This window comes from Enhydra lutris, unplaced genomic scaffold (genome assembly GCF_002288905.1).
Source record: "Enhydra lutris kenyoni isolate GAN:26980312 unplaced genomic scaffold, ASM228890v2 scaffoldscaffold46, whole genome shotgun sequence".
NCBI classification, from domain to species: Eukaryota; Metazoa; Chordata; class Mammalia; order Carnivora; family Mustelidae; genus Enhydra; species Enhydra lutris.
Genome location: NW_019154130.1, coordinates 17208477 through 17221986, shown reverse-complemented (window position 1 = coordinate 17221986; position 13510 = coordinate 17208477).

Sequence of the window (13510 nt, the reverse complement as noted above, 5' to 3'; positions counted from 1 at the left end):
AGCCAGAGGCCAAGATCCAGCCTCCTGGCCCAAGATGAGTTCCTTCTTTGCACGGGGCCTCAGTTGTCCAGTCTATGAAGTGAGGGTCAGGAGGGAGCTGGGCTAGCGACACCGGGACCTGGGCTCATGCCACTTCAGAGAAGAGTGGGTACCAGCCCTGGCCCCTTCTCCTACAGTTGTCTCCATCAGCCTCCTGGTAGCCAGGATCATCCTTGTCCTTTTCTTTTCATGGTGGGGGGGGGGGCTCACTACAGGAATGGGCTCTGGATTAGTCTTCCTGCCGCCCCCTCCACTTCCCAGCTGGGTCCAGCCCCAGCCAGAGAGAGGCTTTCTGTCGGGAAGGCATGCCCAGACCCTCCTCTGTTTACATTCCTCACCCCAAGCCAGATAGCTGCTTGTTTGTGCTAGATCCTGGAGACCCAGCAGGAAAACCTTCTCCCACCCCGTTATGAAGGCAGCAGCTTTCCGAGACACCAAAGTCCTCTCCAAGACTCAGATTCCCATCTATAAAGTGGGCACAGCAACCCCTCCCTCAAGAGGAATCTCCCCTCATGCTCACTGAGTTAATTATTAAGGTTTCTTTCTTTCTTTCTGTCTTTCTTTCTTTCTTTCTTTCTTTTGTAAATGTCTTGCACTGGTAGTATGAACACATGGCTTCTGTTTGGATTCTCTCTCTCTCTTTCCAGCAATTTCAAAATTCCACTTCCTAGCTGCCGAACCACACCGTATGGGAGCTATTTCTGTTTGCAGGCCAAGGAGGGAAGGACCTACCCCGCTGTCTTTGGGGAGTTAGCTCAATTTAATAAAAAAACAATAATGATAAAAGGGCTAAAAATGTTCCTGGTGCCCTGAACAGACCGGGAGCTCCCAGCATCTCCCCCAGGACTGCGGGGGGTGGGGAACAACATAGCTATTCCCCAGTCTACAGTGGGGACACTGAGGCTCAGAGGTGGAACGATTGGCTGCTCAGGGGATGAGTCCAGAGCCAGAGTGTGGGCTCAGGGAGCCTGGACCTGGAGCTCAGGCCCACTAGGCTTCCAACCAACCCCAGCAGAAGTGAGCTGCCTGACCCGTGGAGGCATTCAAATGGCTGGAGTAAAAAGCCAGACTGCAGGTAGGGGCTCACCTTCACCACCCAATAAAAAAACACACCGGAGCACCTCCTAGGTGCCAGGCTGCATGCCACGTGCTGGTAAAGAGGTGAAGAAAGGGAGCTCACATTTATTTAGCCCCAGACAGCAGACTCTCTATCTAGCCCTGTGCCACTCCTGCACCTCGCCTGCGGGACTGGGAAGCGACCTAAGGGCACGGGCCCCGGGGCCCGCGTCCCAGTGAACTGTCTGCTGAATGAATGAGCCAATGCACCGCGGACGGCCTCGCCCGTTACCAGAGGGGAGGCAGCCCCCGGGTGGCGGGATCAAGAGCCCCGGAGGGAACTCAGGGTCCCAAGCGAAGCCCACCCCGGGAAGCGCCAGGGCCCTCGGGCCGCGATGATCGTGACGCCCCACTTCCCAGGAGGGGGGCCCGAGCCCGCCCCCGCCCCGGCAGACGCGGCGATCGGCGGGGCGGGGGCAGCCGGGGGCGGCGCGCGGCGCTGGAACCTGAGCCGGGGGAGGAGAGTCGCGCCGGGCGGGCGGGCGCCGGGCGGCCGGGATTCAGGAAGCGCCGCGACGTCCTGGAGGTGAGCGGGGCTTGGGCCCTCGGGGCTAGGGATCCCGGGAGGGCATGCTCAGCCGAGGTCCTCTCGCTCCCCTGGGGACGTCTCCGAGGTTCCAAAGTCCGGGCCCGGGGCTCAGGAGCGAGGCGCGGGGTCCCGCCAGCTGCTGCCACCCCGCCCGGTGCCCTTGGGCCGGCCAACCCTCCACCCCACTCTGGGCTTTAGTTTTATCACTTGTGAAATGGGCGCCGTTGTGAGCCTTGGGGTCTCGAGTCTGCAGGAGAGAGGTCCCGGAGTCCTCGAGATCCAAGCCCAGGAACCCAAAGTTAGGAGGCCCTGCAGTCCACCTTGGGGGCACCCCCATTTTGGGGGCGGGTGGAAGGTGGGGGTCTGAGGTTTGCCCTCTACTGGGAAGCAAGCAGGAGGGAATTGAAAGTCTGGAACTTCCAAAGCCCACTTCTTAGTTAGCCTTCGTTAGGCCCAGAGATGGCTCTTCCCCCAAGAGGCAGGACAATCTTTAACCTCCACCTCTGCCTCTAGACTCCAGCGAGGTCCAGGAGGGCAGAAAGAGACCGCCCACACCCCACTTGCCTGGAGATATCAACCACATGCCCTGGAGCTCCCTACCACCCCACCTGGCCCAGCCCCAGCCTGGCCCTCCATCGGACTTCCCGGTTTGCAGATGGGAAAGCTGAGGCTTAGGTGGGGGTTGTAACCGAGTGGAATTTAAACCCAGGGCTGTCAGGCTCCAGAGTCCTCCCTGCCTGGTGCCCAGGGGCGCCCTGTGAGTTATAGGGGAGGGGTTGTGCCTTTGGGGGCTCTGCTGGGGCTGGGGACGTGTGATGTCGTGTGTGACTTCGTTCTGGGGACGCTAAGAACCGCTGGAGGATTTAAGCTTTGCCACTTTATCTGGGGGCCAAGAATGGGGGGGTGACTCCTTGACTACCAGGGAGGAAGGTGAAAAGGAGGTCTCTTTAGAGAAGTCAAGGAGAAGGGTCAGGTCCGGGTCACCTGTGGGGTTAGAATCGGGGCCTGTGTGGCCCCCGTTCCTCCCACCCCTGCTGCTGAGTGACTTTGGGTGAGTCCCTGAAATGGGGATGGACTGAGGGCCACCCCAGGGATACGGTGAGGACAGATGGCCCAGCTCAGCACCAGCTTGGGCTTCTTAATGCTAATTGGTCATTCCCTCATTTTCCTAGTTCATTCTGTTTGAATAACAGCGGGGAACCCCTCTTTCCAACCTTTGTTGGTAAATTGGAGGGGGAGGGGCTCCCAAAACAAATGGCAGATGGCTCTTCTAGACCGGTCAGGGGTGTAAGATGGAGGTGGGGTCCTTTGGCATGGAGTGTTCCCAGGTGTAGGGAATGGCACCTGAGGACAAGGGCGTGAGGGTGAGAGCTTCTGAAAGGTGCCTGGGGCTCCCTTGGAGAAATCTGGAGCCTTACTGCTGGGGAGGGGGTCACGGGGCGCCTCTGCTGCCTCACCTGGTGGGAGCGGGGCCTCGGCTGCTTTCACATGTGGACACCTGTCAAGGTAAGCAGGTGTGGTAAATGCTTTGCAAATGTGTGCTGTTGAATGAATGGGAGCCAGGAGAGAAGGCTGTGGGGTGAGACAGCAGTCCGGGAAGGGATCAGGGAGGGCTTGATCCAGGTGGGGGTTGAGCCACACCTCCAAGAGTAAATGCGGACTGGGGGAAAGGCATTCAGATAAAGGGAAGGGTACTAGCAAAGGAAGGGCACTACCTGTTGCCAGGTAGGTAAAACTAGACTTTGTAGAGCCAAGACATGGTTCTTTCGGCCTGGAATGTGTGATGTGGATGGGAAGGGCAAGGGATCGGGCAGGCAGGGGCTAGATCAGACCCAGAAGCCCTGAAGACCAGGCTGGGAGGGACATGCTGGGTATGTGGTCTGGAAGGGTCCCTCTTGCTGAGAGTAGTGGGGGCCAGGCAAGGAGGCAGGTCCCCAGGCTGGGGAAGTCATTCAGGCAGGAGACGTGAGGCCCAGGTTGGCGACTGGAGAGGCGTGGCCGGCAGGAGACCTAGGAGGGAGAGACCCGCTTGAGAGCTGGTCTCATGGGGCCTGGCACAGGGCAGGTGCGCTGTAATGTCTACTGCCCAGTAGAGGGACTGGACCCATTGTTTGTGAGAGGGCCCGAGTTCTTTGAGCTTCATCATCTGTTCCTTGGATGGAGGGGGAGTTTATGTGAGTGGCCATCTTGACCCCTCACAGGCCCCTGACCTGCTGTCTGCCTCAGTTTCCCCCCTGGGAAAGACACCCCAGGCCCCTCCCCAAATCCCTGGCTCCACTTCTTGTCACACACCAGATCTGGGGAGCCAAGAGAACACTGCATGCCAGCAGGCCTTCTGGAATGCTTACCCATTTAGAGCGGAATTCACCTGTTAAAGATTAATTCCGATCTCTCGAGATACTTATGGCCCTGGGCCCCGCAGCTGGCGCTTGGAGCACCGGGTACAATGTTCCGCCTCGCTTTAGCCAAGCCTGGGCTGCATTTGTGGTCCTTATGATGGTCGTGAGCATTTAGTGAGCACTTCCTGTATGCCAGGCCCTGGCCCAAACACTCTTAGTACATCTGGAGAAAAAACTATAATTGTACCTATTTTTGCGAGGGAGGAACTGAGGTCTGGGTAGTGAAGTTGCTTGCTGCGGGGTCTTTTAGTTGGGGAGGGGCAGAGCTGGGATCTGCACTCTGTTCACCTGATTCCAAAATCCACACCCTTAACTTCCAAGGTGGCCTGTCCCCATTTGTCCTGACCCGGGGTCATGGGGGAAGAGACTGCAGTGTAGAGAGAGAGAGAGAAGAACCCTGGTGGCTCAGGCAGGCCCCGCCTTAAGTCCTACATCAGCTGCTTCTTCCCCAGGGAAGCTCAGGCAAGTCACCAGGCCTCTCTGAGCCTCAGTTTCCTTGTCTGTCAAATGGCGCTTTCGGTTCCCACTTTGCCAAGACAGTCAGAGGCACACAGGTGGGGCTCCGAAACACTATCCTCTTCCTCATTCTGTTTCCCTGGGCTTTTCCTGGACATGCTTTCCTCCAGCTCATCCCAGTGGCAGCCTCTGAGAGCCCCTCTGTGCCAGGCAGGCAGGCGGAAGGGAGCAGGGGCAAAGCTAGACTTGCATTTGGACAAAGGACGATGCCTTTTCAGCCGTGAGATATTTACAGGCCTTGACTGAGTGCCAGGAGCAGTCAACATTTCATACTTAGCTAATCGTTTAGTGGATAGACAGTGTCTGTCACATGATGCTCATCTCGGTGATGTCACAGCCTGGCCCCCGCTGCTGGTGGGCAGAGGCAGGAAGGCTGGATCTCATTTTATGGCTGGGGAAACTGAGTCTCCGAGGGCGAAGCAATTTACTCAGGGCTCCAGGCAGAGCTGGATCTGGAAGCCAGATCTGAGTGACTCTGTTCCCTTTGGGTCCCTGAGGAGCTTCTGCCTTGGAGTCTGACCCACCTTGGTCCAGTTCTGCCGCTTGCTGCTGTGTGACCTTGGAAGGTAGCTTAACCTCTCTCTTCCTGGGGTTGCAGCCTAGGATTTGCTGGAGGTCTGAGCTGTCTGCTAGAGGGGTAATTGGGTAATTCTGGCCGCTATTCTTGCCCCAGCCTGGATTCCCTTTGCCTGGGTTTCCCTTGGGTCCTGATACTCTGGCTGAACAAGAATGAGGAAGAGAGGCCAGCCCCCTACTTTCACTATGACTCCAACTTCCTTCCTGCCGCAGAGCCCCTTTCTGATCATTTGCTTCCCCTTTCCCGAGCCCCTGGCCACAGCTGGCTGTGTGACCCCAAGTAGGTCACTCCGCCTCTCTGAGCAAGTTTCTTCATTGGCGAGGGAGGGCCAGACACCACACCAGGAAGCCATAGGAAGCTCTCCATAAATGCTCTTGGGTCTGCTCCTGATGAGATCAGAGGATAAGAAAGGTGACAGAAGGAGGAGGGTGTAACTGGAGGGGCAGACAGGCAAGCCATTGACCAAATGGGCATACTCTTATTTTTCTTTGGGTGGTGAGTAACTGCCGCCTGCCCTGCCTGCCACCCTCCCTGACTCCCCCCTGCACAAAGGGCTCCTCAGTCTCCCGGGTGCCTGTTTTTCCCTGAGGGTGGAGTGGCCTGGGTTCCACCCAGATGACCGGGAGGCCTGACCACCTCTGGGACAGCTCCTCATGTGTGTGTATGATGGGGGAGCAGACTTCCACCGCATGCCCCGAGTGGGCCCCACAGGCTCAGGGGAGACCCCACTGGGCAAGGGGCCAGTTGACTTCAGTCCAGGGGGACCCACTGGACCCTCCTGTCTCCCCTTGCAAAGATGAGGAGCTCAGGAATACCAGTAGACAGAGTGAATGAAGGAAGGAATGATTGAACAGGCATATCTTAATAAGGCAGGGGTATCAGCAGAAAGCCCCTACTTGGCTTGGAGACCAAGTGGGCTTGGGCGAGTGTCCTGGTCTCCTTGAGCCTTAATTTCTTCTTCTGCAAAATGGGTTCATGCTCACTGTTGCCCTACTGGCGGGATGTGGGTCTCACAGGTCAGAGAGCACACAGTAGTTGCACAATAAATGAGCTGTTGAAGGTTGGGAGAGAGGAAGGAAGTTAGCCAGCGAGCTGGTTCATTGGGCAAAAAGGTTCATTTGTGTCTGTGAGTTCATTCATTCATTCGGCAAGTCTGTCTTGAGCAGCTACTAAGTGCCAGGCTGTGTTCTAGGCCCTGGGCACTCAGCAGGGACAGGAACAGAAGAGCTCCCATCGTGCCCCACACAGTCCTCAGGGCTGCACTGTATGAGGCTCTGATGCCCACAATGACCAAGTGACCCAGGGGTGGGTGCTGTGCTTAGCTCCCTATTAGAGAAGAGGAAACGGAGGCTCAGAGAGGTGATGTGACCTGTTGGGGATCCCACAGCTACAAAGCAGCAGAGCCGAGATTCAAACTCCAAGTGTGTCTGTCTGTAGCGCCCCAGCTCCTTTCCACCGCCCCAGCTGCCTGCCGAGCTCCAGGAGCGGTGGCGTTTAGAAGAGGGTGGCCCTGGAGAGAGGGCTTCGGAGACCCTGAAGTGGTGAACTGACACGGGTTTCTAAGCCGATGGTTGGAACCCTAGCCACATTCCCTTCTCGTTGCATTGTGACCTCAGCTGGGTCCCTCATCTCTCCAAGCCTCAGTTGGCGCCCGCGTGACATGAGGACGATGACAATGCCTATCTCAGATGAGGGGTGAATGCAAAGGTGCTCAGTGCAGGGGAGGTGTTGGGTGGCTAGCCGCCCGCCTCTGTTCCCCCAGGACTTAGTTTATCCATCTGAGAATGGAGACGATAATATCTGACTTCTGGATTCATTACTTGGTTTAGGACAGGGAGAAGGGGATGTGTGGAATGTTCCGATGAGGGCAGACCCTGCTAATGGTGGGATTTCAGGCGTGATCCTCAGCCATAATTTTAAGCAGTTACCCAGAGACACAGCCTGCTGTTGGCATAGGAGGGGTAGGCTGGGGCAGAGAGAGGATCTCAAACCATTTTTTCTGCTGCTTTGGCTTCCTTCCTGGGCTCCTGATGGACCCATTCGCTCCCTGGGGATCTGCTCACTCCTCTGACTTGGTTAGCCTCGGGCCGGTTGCACGTGGGAATAAGGTGAGGGATGCCCGTGTGGGTGGGTGGGGTCCTGTCTCCTCTGGGACTCAGCCTCCCAGCTGGGAAATGGGGCCATGCCCGTCCTGACAGCCTCCCCGAGATGGCGAGAGAGGGACATGTGGGGTGAGAAAACTCTTTTGGAAGGTAAGGTCTCTGAGCATCATCACCGGCCCTGGCCTTGGAGCCAGGAAGTCTGGGTGCAAGAGCCCAGTCCACCATGCCCTCTCTGGGCCTCATCTCTCCAGCTGTGAACAGAGGGCATGTTCACAATCCCCCACAAAACAAATACTACTTGTTGAGCACTTATTAGGCACCAGGAACAGTCCCAAACTTTTGAATAATCTCATTCAATCCCTGTACCAGCCCTTTGGGGCAGGAGCTGTCCTTTTATTCTTTAATTTAAAGCTTGACTGTATGGTACAACAAGAAATTCTAAAGCAAATATGAGTAGAGGAGTATATTCCCCCCATTTTATAGATGAGTAAACTGAGGCCTAGAGAGAAGGTACTTGCTCAAGGCCACCCAGCCTGAGAGTGGCAGGTGGAAAATAGAACATGGGTCAAGCTGTTCCTGAGGCTAGAAAATCCCCTCTGGGAGTTTCTGAGGCTTGACTGTCCTCTGAGAGAGAGGCCGGGCCAGAGAGAAGGGAGTCCTGAGCTCTCGAAGGCTCCCACCTCCTGGGCTGAACATTGGGTGGAATCCTGTAGCTGTGCTCTGATGGGAGGGGGTGAGGACATGGAAGGAGGCAGAGCCTCCTGGGACAGGGAGGGCCTCTGCTTTGGGTTAGACCCTGTGCTGGACCCTTTACAGTACTCAGGACATTCCCATGTTGTGCCGAGGAAACTGAGGCTCAGGGCAAGGAAGCCACTTGCCCAAGGTCACCGAGCCAGGCAGGGATATCAAGATGTAATTCACGTACCATACCATTCACCCTTTCAAAGTGTACAATTCAGTAGGTTTTTTTTGTTTGTTTGTTTTTTCGGGTTTTGTTTGTTTGTTTTGTTTTTCACTGTGTTCAGAGTTGGACAGACATTCCCATTCTCTGTTCCAGTGCATTTTCATACCCCCAAAAAGGAACTCCAGACCCATAGCAGTCACCATCCCCATGCTCCCTCCCAGCCCTTGGAACTACAAATCAGCTGTCTGTTTCCATGCATTTGCCCATTCTGGACATTTCTTGTAAATGGAATCCCACAGCGTGTGGCCTTCTGGGTTGCACGGTACATGCTCTTGAAAGCACCAAGCCGCACTACCTCCTAGGGGCTCCTTCCCAGGTCGCGGGGCCCTCGGAAGTGAATGGCCACCCGAGAAAGCTCACAGTGGTGTCTGCGCACATGGTCGGAGCCCCTCCAGCCAAGGACCTGCATGATGTCCCGATAAGGACCTGCATGATGTCCCGATGAGGACCTGCAGTGGCCACACCAGCCTTGCCCTCTGTGGGGCCTGGTGACTCACCCTGGGTGAGTGCCCCGCCTGGGTGGTGTGAGCTTGAGGGGGGCACTCTTCTGGGTGTGAGGGGGACGACAGGACACTGGGGCTCTGTCTGCCCCGGACAGGCAGCCACTGTGCAGCAAACAGGAAGCGGGCTGGGCCGAGACCTGCTAGGTAAACACAGGCTGGCTGGGGAAGGTGCCTGGCATGGCGGGATGCCCCCCGCCGCTGCTGCCCGCAGGGAGCCAGGGAGCCTCAAGCAGCCTGGCAGGCAGCGGGTGTCGCTGAGCTCCCAGCCCACTGCTCCCAGCCCGCTGCTCCCAGCCGTGGCCGCTCCGAGGTGGCTGTGGTCCCAAGCTCTGGGCCTGGCCACTCCGCCCTCCCAGGCAGGCATACCTTCCTTCGTCCTCTGTCTCTTTGTTCCTCTGCCCTCTGACAAGAATTAATAAAAATAATAATAGTATAATAGTAATAATAATAATACAGTGGTACCAACGATGTTAACAACAGCCAGTCTTTACGGAGCGTGCATTCTCCCCCAGGTCCTGCACTGAGTATTTTATACATTTATCTCATTTAAGCCCACAGCAGTCCCCGGAGTAGGTGCTCTGACCATCGCCTCATAGGGGTGGGGAAACCAAGGCACAGGAAGGCCAGGGGACTTGCCCAGGGCCACAGAGCTGGTGAGCCGGCCATCTGCCTTGGGGGCCTGTGGTCCCCAGCAGCCATCCAGCACCCCTTCCTCCAACTCCTGCTTCCACCCTTCCCTTCTGGAGTCCCCAGTCCTTGTCAGGTGTCCATTGGAGGCACAGATCCTGGGGACCACATAGGTGTGACTCCTGGTCCTCCCCCTCGGGAGCTGGCCAACACTGTTGGAGTGACCCTGCCTCTCTGAGCCTCAGTTTCCTTACTGGGAAGGTGGGGGGGCAGTTGGACAGAGCTGGTGTTGTCTCTGCTGGATCCCCGTTTTCCTAACCCCTTCCTCACCCACACCGCCCCTCCAAGACTGACCGGGAATGACAGTTGCTTGCAGTCTTGTTTATTCCAGGGGACCTCAGGAAGCAGGGGCCCCACAGGTTGGGCACAGAGCCCCAAAATGGAGGGAGGAGGAAGTGCCCTGGGTCCATGTGGGAGCCCCACACCTCCCCCGAGGTCTACCTGCTTCCCACCCACCTACGCATCCCACACCCACTCACCCACCTGCTTCCCACCCACCTACGCATCCCACACCCACTCACCTGTCTTTTCTTCCTCTGCCTTCTTTGTCCCAGTGCCTCGGCCCAGGCTGTTCCCTAGTGCCCCCTGCACTTTCTCATTGGACCCTGCTGCCCCCATTCCAGCTGTCAGGCCCCAGTCCTGACCCCTCCTCCTTGCAGCCCATCCATGTCCCTGTCTGTGTTCCCATTGGAGGAGTAACGCTGCTTCCCCATGCCTGTACCCTCTGGGGACTTCAGAGGGCTCCTGCCTTATAGTTCAAGGAGACAGATATTTACAGGCGCCCCATTCTGCCCCCAGCATGGTGCTGGGAGCTGGGGAGACAACAGATACACAGTAGTCCCTCCCCCATGGAGCTGACACTCGAGAGAAGAGAGAAGGAGACTAAAGGAGTAATACAAGTCAATGTACAAGTTTAATCACACAGGAGCTATAAAGGGAGGCACGTATTGAGTGCTCTATGAATGAACAAGGGAGCTGGTTGAGACTGGAGGTCAGAGAGGCTTTTCACAGGAGATGTCTGTGAAGAGGAGACCCGAGCAAGGGGCCCCAGCCCGGGGGAGGAAGTGGGGACAGCCCTGGCAAAGATCTGGAGGGGGAAAAGCCATGTTCTCCCCCCCAGACTCTTTAGTGAGGTTCCATTCTTTTATGCTTCCCTGAGTGCTTTGCAAACAGTTGGCACTCAACAGATGCCCATCGGGGTGAATTGATCCCGGGAGGGAGAGATCAGAGAAGAACTAGCTCCCTGAAATTCTTCCCCCTGGGGTAGAGCAGCTTTGCACGCCCAAACTTGCCACCAGATTTAAGCAGCTTTCCTAGGTCATGGAATCAGGAGGATGGGATTTGACAAATACGTGCCAGAGTTTCCATGAGATCAGGTAAAGCTACAGGCGATGGTGAGGATGGGCCCCTTCTTCCACCCACTGCATGAGGAGGGGGCAGGTGAAAGGCTCAGGAGAACTCAACCCCCTACTGGACCTGAGATTCTCAGAGAGAAGGGACCTGCCTTTCACTTAGGCTTGTGGTTCACTGTTTACTGAGGGCTTCTTCTGTGCCAGGGGCTTGACTCGACTTGTACAGTTTGCACAACGACCCGGTTAAGATCTCCATGGACAGGGGAGGAAGGCAAGGCACAGAGAGGCTAAGTCACTTGCTCAAGGTCATGCAGCTCAAGAGCGGTGGGTGGGGGAGCTGACCCCCTGATCTGTCTGATCAAAATGCACACTCTTTCCACTCCCCACTAGTTCCTTCCCGGGGGACCTTTGGGGGAGAGAGTGGGTTTGGTTGCCCCAACTGAGTCCCCAGGTCTGTCAGAGCATAATGTGTGGCTTTTGGCTGTTTTCCTGGAAAGCCCGGAGCCTCTGTCGGGGCAGAGAGGGAGGCTTGGGGACCCTGGGTCAGTACTGTGTCTCCTCACCCTGCTCGGGACCTCTGCAGGCCTTAACCCAGTCACTCCTGAGCCCCTCTGGTCTATACTGCTCTGAACACCACTGGACATGACTGCTCCTTGCTTTGTCCAGCTGTTTAATCTGTCCCCCACTGGAAGATCAGCCCCAGATGGGCCAGGTTTTTCTCCGTGTCCTCTGTACCTGGCACGCCGTATGTTCCAGAAATCATTTGGCGAGTAAATGAATAGAGGAGTGGTTTCTAATCCTTTTCCTTGGGCCCTGAGATTCTGATCCCCCTCCATTCGTCTTGTCCGGCCACCCTCTGCATGGACCACAATCTGGTTTTTATGTTTGGAAGCGAAGCTCAATGCTTAAAACAACACGTGAAATTGACTGGTTTCAGTGACACTCAGCAAGTGGGGAGGTTCCCACTCAGGCATACCCATCCTCCACTGGGCCTCTGGTGGCCCTGGTGCCAGCTGGGAGCTGCCTGCTATGCAGGCCTTCTGGGTGGGGCAGCTCCCAGGGGCTCACCATGGGCACATGCACACGTGTGTGCACATCGCGCGGGGAAAGACACAGAGAAGCAGACATGACGTTCCCGCCCTGATGAGGCCCACGGGGACTCTCTGCCTTTCTTCCCTGCCTGCACCCCCTTCCGTCCCAAGCCTGGCATGGGTTTGGAACGTGTAATAGCAGCCTACAGGGCAAATTAGAACAGGGAGGGAACTCTTTTCCTGACCGCAAAGGACAGGGTAGTGTTTGGGTGTAGAATGGTGAGAGAGCAGCAGAGCGGGCTGTGCATGTGTGTGTGTGTGTGTATGCACACGTGTGCATGTGCACGTGCATGTGCTCCCTGGCGTGTACACTGGCGTGGGCTGTGTGTAAGGAGCCCAGGCTTAGGATCGAGAAGCCTTCTTCATGGCCATTTGCTCCTGGGTGGCTTCTGGGGCCTCAGTGCCCTTAGCTGTGAAATGGGAGCCGGGGCCCAGCTTTGTTGGCCAGGCTTTTGTGGGCCGGCATGGGGGGAGGGGGTAGCCGGCTACAGTTCTTCATGTGCCTGTGTGTGGGGAGGGGGGTGAGGAGGGCAGGTTAACATGCCGTATATCACACACAATGGTGATGATGGCAATGGAAGCATTCGCCAGTGCTTCGTTAGGAGCCCAAGAGGCCTGTGATTGGCCTTATGTCACGGCAGCCCTGAGGGACGGAGGCTGTCGCCACCACCCTCATTTGACAGGTAGGGAAACTGAGGCTCAGAGAGACTGGCATGGGCTGGCGGGGGTCATCCTTAGCTCCCAGCGTTTGTGCAGCTTGAACAAGATACCATCAGTGGTTGACATGGTGCCTGGTGGCCACGCAGGACCCAGTCAACCCAGGGCTTGGGGTAGCCCAAGCTTGGCAGCCAAATGCTCGGATTTGGATTCAGGCTCTGCCACTAGCCTGCTGTGTGGCCCTGGGCAAGTCACTCAGTCTCACTGACCCTCAGCATCCTCATCTGTAAAATGGGAATGAGAGCCATACCTCCCTCCAGGGCAAGGTTCCCCGACCTCAGCACTGCTGATGTATTGGGCTAGATCGGTCCAGGCAGCGGGGTTTCCCCTGTGCATTGTCATAATTATGATTTTATCATAATTAAACCCTAATAATGATCCCATGTGCCTTGCCTAAGGCTACGAGCAAGGAGCGAGTGGCCGAGAGGAGATTTGAACCTGGGTTTGGCTGAATTTAGACCCCTCATCATGGAGCCCTCCAAAACCGTGGATACCGGCCAGGTTGGGGTTCCTTAGGAGATGGGGTGCAGGCATGATAGGGGGTTGGGAGCGCTCTGAAGCAGGAGATTTCCCCACTGGCTCCAGTGGGGAAAGGGGTATGGTAATTGGGAGGGTGTTGACAGCAGAGGAACGTGCCTCAGTGCCTTCCCTCCCCTCCCAGGAGGTCCCCAGAGAGGTGGGCAGAGCTATTGCCCCTAGAAGTACAACCTACCCCCCGCCATGCCTGCACCCCAGTGGATTCCTGTCCCTGCCTAACATGCTCCTCATTCTTGTGGAACAAAGCCATCTGATACCTCCCAAGATCTCTAGGAGGATGTGGGGTCACCCCGGTTTTACAAGGAGAGAAACGGAGACCCGGACACAGAAAGTGATTTGTCCAAGATCACACAGTTGCTGGAGTCCAGGGCCGAGACAGGA